The 7,571-nt window shown below is 40.2% G+C and overlaps 1 long non-coding RNA gene across 1 annotated transcript; it reads right to left on the reverse strand.

The window, feature by feature from the left end:
- Positions 1–1,009: 1,009 nt before the first annotated feature.
- LOC127438019 (uncharacterized) lies at positions 1,010–7,312 on the reverse strand. The gene is made up of 4 exons (XR_007896647.1): positions 7,259–7,312; positions 6,814–7,040; positions 4,781–4,877; positions 1,010–4,692 (listed from the first exon to the last, which is right to left on the reverse strand). It is a non-coding gene; the product is annotated as an uncharacterized LOC127438019 (long non-coding RNA).
- Positions 7,313–7,571: the final 259 nt, after the last annotated feature.

Below are 7,571 nucleotides of genomic sequence, written 5' to 3' on the forward strand. Positions count from 1 at the left end.
GAGCTTGTCTTCTCAGCAGTGAGTATAGATACCACAGCTCGAGTGAACATTTATCTTTACTATATCTGACCTGAGGCCTATTATGTAAATTGCACAACTCACGTTAGCGCCACATCACAGCTGTCCTTGGATTGCAATAATCGCCATTTACATGCGGCGTGTCCCGCTTATCTGCCTGCGGGCTGTTTTAGCTTCACTGCATGTCTCCGCTGCATGCCACACTTTTCATTCCCTTTTTGAACAGACACTTTTAATGCGATGGCTTTTCTCCCAGGCCTGGCATGCCAGCAGCTTCCTCCTGTATCGCCACTGGCCAGATTCCCAGCCTGTGTACTCTGGCAGAGTGGCCCTGAAGCGTCAGCCGCTTCCTTGCTAAAGTAGCAGCCAAAGCCGTTAGTCACCAGCCCCGCTGTGACACAGTGATGGCTGATAGGGCCTAGGGCCAGGCCTGAAGAGGTGGCTGCTTGCGTGTGTATTCGGTGTGTGGCTGATTTCCGGAGGAGAACACTTGGCCTGGCAAACACCTATATCATAATTTTATCAGAAGCTGGGCTTAAATGGGGCCAGTGAACAATGAGGGGTTTTCAACAACTGGTTGTCCTATAACAGGTCGGCAAGGTGACATTGACTCACTGTATGGTGTACTCCATGCAGGTCTAAACTGGTTTATGCAGGTTTTGTGCTGGTTTAGCTGGTGGAGCATGTCAGATTGATCAACCTGTGAAATAGTAGGTCGAAAGTTCTGCAGCTGAAATTGGTTTGTGCATACCGAAATTCGAACCACTGCCCTGAGTGGCTGAAGCTGGAAGAATTGTTGAACATATGGGCACGTGTAAGCTCCAGTTTCCTGGGAGAAATGTCCACAGAGTGGCGCCAAAAGCGAGTTGTTTTTATAGTTGTAAATAATGCCATACAGTCAACAGGAATACAAATTTATGAACCCAAACCCCAATCCTAAACCATCACTGGAGTAAAAAATAAATTTTCGAGTGAAAATGCTACCTCCAAATCACGTTCACCATTATTTTATTTTTTAAGTTATATTTTTGGACAATTTTCACCTTTATTAGACAGGTTAGTGGAGAGAGACAGGAAATGACTAAGGAGAAGAGGGGGATCAGGATTGGGAAAGGACCTCGAGCTGGGTCGCCCAGGATGCTAATGCACCATATGAAACTTCCTGGTTTCCATGTCCCTATGTCTTGAAAGTTGCTTGTGCAATGCACTATCAAGTAGAGCCACAGGATCAGTAAACACTTTTGAATTGATGCAAAAAAATCTGATGGGCAAAGGCACTGGGAAGTAATTTGTGTACATCTCAGGGTACATGAACCTTCAGAAGCAACATTCGCCATGCCATCTCACCCCAGCCACCCATTAGACCTCGCGATGGCTTTGAATCCAATCTGCATCTAATCTGAGCACTTTGAAACAGCAAAGCTGCAACTTCCTCTGTGATGCATTATGACACAGTGTAAATGAGAAGGAAGAAAAACAAAAATGAAGCAAAGCAACACACTCAGTCAGTCACCTTCAGACGCTGTATATCAACAAAGTCAAAAGAACAGAATCATGTGAAGGGACTGGGCGGTTTGTTATGACACCAAACAAGGGGCCCTCTGGAAAAACAGATAAAAGTGGAAACCAGAGACGTAGAAATGCAGAAACGAAGAATAAATAACATCAAGCAGTTAGAATAATATCCACCTATAAATTCTCAGTGCTTTCTTGCTTGCTAATTTATGTTAGCAATAATATACAGTATAACTGGCATGAATTTAATTTAGTTGGTCTAAAAAAAAAAAAGAGGTTTCAAACAAAACATAAAACTTTCATTGACAAGCAAAACTGACTGATTGTGAGTACTAACTGTTGCTTTTTGTTCTCAGAAATACTGGCAACCAGATTATGTAAAACCTTTTAAGGTTTCATAATATCCTGTTTGACTTTAGGGGATAGTTCACCCAAAAATGTTATAATTTACTTGCCCCCATGTCGTTCCTCACCCATATGACTTTCTTTCTTCTCCGGAACACAAAAAGAAACATTTTTATGATATTACATTTAAAATTCCAGTCCTAATATTCCATACAATAGTTGATAGGGACTTTAAAGTTTAAAAAAGGACCCGAAATCATCATAAAATGAGTCCATGTGGCTTGTGTGTCATATTGCAAGTCTTCTAAAGGCATACTGACTCTAATCCTAAAATTGAAGTAATTTTTCAGTGAAAATCTGACATACATTGCACATTCATGAGCACTTTGAGAGAAGTTTGTTTACAGTGGCACATGTGTTCAAGCAAGAACTTGAGTTGTGTAGCACTCAGGAAGGGGTGCAGGGGCGTAACTACAGGGAGGGCAGGGTTGGCAGCCGCGCTAGGGCCCAGGGTGAGAGGGGGCCCACAACAGTTGACCAAAAGGAACCATAAAAATTACTGCGGGCCCGACGAGTGACGATAAACGACTCAAGCTCCCCAAGGAGTGGGCACAACAGGTTTTTTGCACTGGGTCCAAGTTATGCCACTGAAGGGACGTCATCTTATTTCACCAAAAAAATCACTTTTAATTTAGATAAAATTTGGGTCATACAGGTTTCGAACGACAGTGAGAGTGAGTAAATTATGACAGAATTTTCATATTTAGGTGAACTTTCCTTTAAAAACACATTGTGTTAACTGCCATCAACCACAAAAGGTATTGTTTTTATCACAATATTCTTCAACATTATTACAAACCAAAAAAACAACCTCTTAAAAAACACACAGCTTCCTTAAACATAGCAAGCAAAAAAGCTTCCGAGCCCTTATTTTTATTGTGTATTTACGATTTCACACCGTTGTTACATATCCAAATGTTACGTGGGTAAATTAGTGGGACAGTGTATAATGACTTTCTTGAGGGTTTGTTTAAGGTCAGGACCCTTGCGTGTGTTGACACAGCTGCCAGGGGGACATTGCGGAAGCAAGACACAGGGAAGTTTATGTAAGGCTTGCCTGGGCTCAGGGGTAGTCATGCTGTGTGTGTGTGTGTTTTTTTTTTTTCTTCCTGCATGCAGATTTAAATGTGAATTCTGGCAGTTCAGTACCTTCATAATAGACATCCACTCTGTGTTAGCTTCATGGCTTGGCTGATTTTCAGGACCAAAGTGTTTGAGAATGTTTGAGTGTGTGTAAGGTTGTGTTAGTGTTAGGGATTGCTAAACCACTTCATGGGGGTAGGGCTGCGGCTGCTACCTGCATTTCTAGGCTCCATTGTCCAGATCCATCTCTCAGCATTGCCCTCAGCACTTTTACTGATATGGCGCCTGTCTATAGCGTCACATGCTAAGGAAGTGAAGTGAGGACTGTGTACTCATCAGTTCTTGAGCTCAACTAGTGACTTTTGTCCTCCTCCAACTTCTTGTTATTGTCTGTCTATATTAGAATATCTGGTCTTTGAGATTAAAAATAGCCACTGAGTGGGTCACGCAATGAATGCTAATGCAAACATTTTTACATTGAGATTAGCATAACAGAAAGTTCAGCAGCTATAACCTTACAAAAAAATCTAGAGTTCATGGCAATCTAGCCACAAACTTGCCACAAATTTGCCACTCATTATTTTCAGTGCAGATGAGCATTTGATTCGCCACAAATGTTTGCCAGAATTTTGCAGCTCTTCACCGGTAGTGGTGAACCTGCATCAAACCTTTGGCAACAATGGAAAAACTGCCGCTTCCGCAAAGCTCATTTGCATGTGAAAATTATCAGTGGCAAATTTGTGGCAAGTTTGCGGTTTAAGTCTCCAATGGCAGATCCCATAGGAAAGTAAAAAAACAACTGAGATCTTTCTAATATCTTAATTGTTTCTCCTAGACAGCAACGAGTTTAAACAGCAAGCAAATGGAGACTTTTGCAAAGTCTCTTGTTTCTCAGATTTTTCTTCTGAGAAATAGACCCTAGTAATCAGAAGTTTCACAAGAGATCTCAACAATATAAACCGGCACAAATTTGACGCTTATTTGCCACTCATTATTTTCACATGCAAATGAGCTTGTTATTTGCCATAAATGTTTGCCAGAAGTTTGCCATTAGTTAGATCTTCACCGGTAGTGGTGAACCTGCAGCAATACTTTGGCAACAATGGACAATTTGCCACAAAGTTCACTTGGATGTGAAAATAATCAGTGGCGAAGTTGCGGCAAGTTTGCGGAAAATTTGACATGAACTCTCAATTTTTGTTAGGGAGCATTTCTCCTCAAATGATGACAGAAATTTCATTTTTGGGTAAACTATCTGTTTAAAACATAATTTAAACAAATGAAAACATAAAAGCTATTAAAAAACAACATTTGAGCAACAAAATATTACTCTTGTATCCTTTTTAGTTCTGTTATTGAGCATTCCGTTTTCTGAAATGCTAGTCAGTAAACACACAATGTTCTATGTGGCATCATCTCAATCATAACAGCAGGCCGTCCAGCGATCTGTTCAGACGCATCAATGATCAACGTGACACACTGTAATTATCTTTAACTTTAAGCTTCATAAATGCTTGACTGCTCATTCCTCTTCTGCGCTCCACCCATGGAGTTGGATTAGCATACAGATGTCACGCTGTGATGGGGCTCACCTACGTGAAATTTTCCATGAAGAGACAAGCTGATATGTCCTGATCAACTTTGCCTCAGTTGACATTATGCTGTGGCTGCCTACAAAGGTAACGGATGGGACAATTCAGGTCTTGGCAGTGATGACATTTGGATGAATGGAGCTAGCTTTGCATTGGAGAAGTGTTACCTGTGCTTTTGGACTTCTCACCACCATGAAAAGCAAAACAAACCTTCAAGATATGCTGAGTCAAATGATGGTCTTCTGGAAGTCAGTGAAGATACATCTGCAAGAGGAACGATAGAAAGTTAGGAGAGAGGAGGAGACAACATTATTTTGCAGCTAATGGAACATAATGCTGGTGTCTCGAGATGTGTTTTTAAAAGCTGAAGTTCTTTTAAATTGACACTCCATTTTAAAAACGAGACGCTGAAAAAAAACTGCGAGACGCGGAGCAATGGCCAAAGAAGTACATCTAGCACATTTTTACATAGACCAATGTAAATCGTTCGAATGGCTTCTTATGCAACAGAATAAGAGAATTATGAATCAGCTCTTTCTCTGCGTTATCTCCTGGGCACTTTTGAGAATGTAACAGTTTAATAGTGCTCAGAAATGGTCCAGATCTTTAATTACTGTTTGGAAGACTGTTAATCAATATTCAAGCATGGGAATCATGCTGTTTTAATGACAATGAATATTATAAAAATGTTCTGTAACTTTTCACAGATAGGTTAAAAGAATAGTTCACCCAAAAATGAAAATTCTGTCATCATTTACTTACCCTCCACTTCCAAACCTGTATTTGGAAGTTGCCTCCCAGCTTATGGCCTATAAAGGCAATAAGCCATTTGAGACCATGTATTACAGTGATTCTACCATTTTATTCTATTATAGTATGACTTAAGTTTCCTCTGTGGCACTCATATCCCCATTGCCTTTTCAATGCAATTTAAACTTTCTTTGCACCTCTACTCTCTTAAGGAAAAAGCAATATCATGTTTATCATGTTCACACTTTGTGTATGTGTGATGACAAGTACCCCCAGGGTTTTCACCTTTAGTTTAGGCCTTTTTCGGAGATACTGGTATGTCATGTGACCACTAGTAGATGGCAACTGGAGATACTGAAGTGAAATATTAAACCTAACATGCATTAAATCAATAACTGATGTACAGAGTTAGCTATAAACTCACCTCTGACTTTTGAAGTCAACATGAAATGGTGTTTGAAACTTATTTTACTTCAGTAATGTGTTGTATTTGTAAGTGAAAGTGATATTCAAAGAGAAAGAAATGTAGGGCAGGGCTTCAACTGTAAAGAAAAAATGGTGACATCAACTGTAAAGGAAAGACATTTTTAAGGGCCAGAGCAAGTTTTATTTTAATAAAAGATTACGAAGACAAACTTTTTTCTCTTCAGAATAATGTGCACCGATGAACTGTTCACAGTAGGAATGTGCATGAAGAAAGTGCTGTTTTCTTTTTTGTGTTGATGTATTTGCTTAAAACAAGAAGTCGAGGTGGGACATATCACATATCTAATATGCTAATAACTACCAAAAATATGACAAAGAAAAAAGAAAAAATGTGTTTACATGAGACTTGTAATCACTGGGTTAATCTCTACTTTTGACGAAAAAATGTAAACAATCGTGTGCACAACACGTGCGCACATTGAACAAGCCGGTAAAAACAGCAGAAACCCTTACAAAAATCGAGAGTTCTGGTAAACTAACTTGCCGCAAATTTGCCGCAAATTCGGCACTCATTGTTTTCACGTCACATGACCTTAAGACGTTGTTGGCTAATTCAGCATAATCTGTGTAAACTTCTGCATGTAAATGCGCTCAATGTTTTGCTAATTGCTAGTCGGTTGCAGCCAGGTAGTATTAGGGGGAAGAACATTCTTATACCTGAGATCATTTGATTGGACAAAAATCTGCGTAGGGTGCATGATGAGTCATCAATATTTCTGTTTCTGTTATGAATATGTATAGCTGCTTAAATAAATAATTTTGTCAACGAGTACACTAGCATACAAATGTAAGTACACATGGACTAAAAGCAACAAAACTTCCATTTTGAATGTCTTCAGCACTGGCTTATTGTGTCTCTATTGTGTAATAATTCACTCTGAGATGTTATTTTACCCACATACTATGTGCCGCATTCATGTAATTGTCATTAGAAGAAGGATTTTAAGGATTTTTTAATGTTTACCTTGAGCCGCTTTAGTGTAGCATTCCATTGTTGTCGCTTTTTGAAAGGAAATCTAAATGGCTGCATTTCAGGATTAGAGACAGGGATTTGTTTAGAACAGCATGAGATAGATGGCAGTGCTGTGTTCCGTATGCCTCAGCTCCTCGGCTGTGCACTCGCCGTGAGGTGATGCTTCCCTTTATGACGCACTAGCCTGCACACTGACGTCCTCCCTGAGATTACAGTCACTGAGGTAAATGGAAGAAAGAATGCCAGGCAATGTCAACAACAGAGTGTGTAGGCGTGGATACACACACAGATGAATATATATGCACGCACACACACACACACACACACACACACACACACACACAAATAGGACTGGGAACACCATAAAAGGAAGTATAAGAATAAACCCATCTTTTGATAACTTTTCCTTTCCATTCTCCCTCCAAAAATGACTCACCGCAGTAGATGTGTAAATGTCAAGGGAATTAGCCGCCACTGAATTTATTTACCGGCACCCACGAACGAAGCACTGACAATGACGGGGGAAAGGACAGGCGCACACAGGTTAAAGAAGTGCACTTAACCTCACCTTCAAAGAAAATAAAACCTCTCTGGAGGGGTTGGGTTGGGGGGGCGGGGGGGGTGGTGTAGAACAAAAATGTTTCTCGTGCCTCTCTTTGTAAATACATACGTGGAAGTTCATCTTTTACCATCACTATAGCTATCCTTACCGCACATTCTCTGTTATTACAACATCACACTGACAAATG

This window comes from Myxocyprinus asiaticus, chromosome 49 (genome assembly GCF_019703515.2).
Source record: "Myxocyprinus asiaticus isolate MX2 ecotype Aquarium Trade chromosome 49, UBuf_Myxa_2, whole genome shotgun sequence".
Classification (NCBI taxonomy): domain Eukaryota; kingdom Metazoa; phylum Chordata; class Actinopteri; order Cypriniformes; family Catostomidae; genus Myxocyprinus; species Myxocyprinus asiaticus.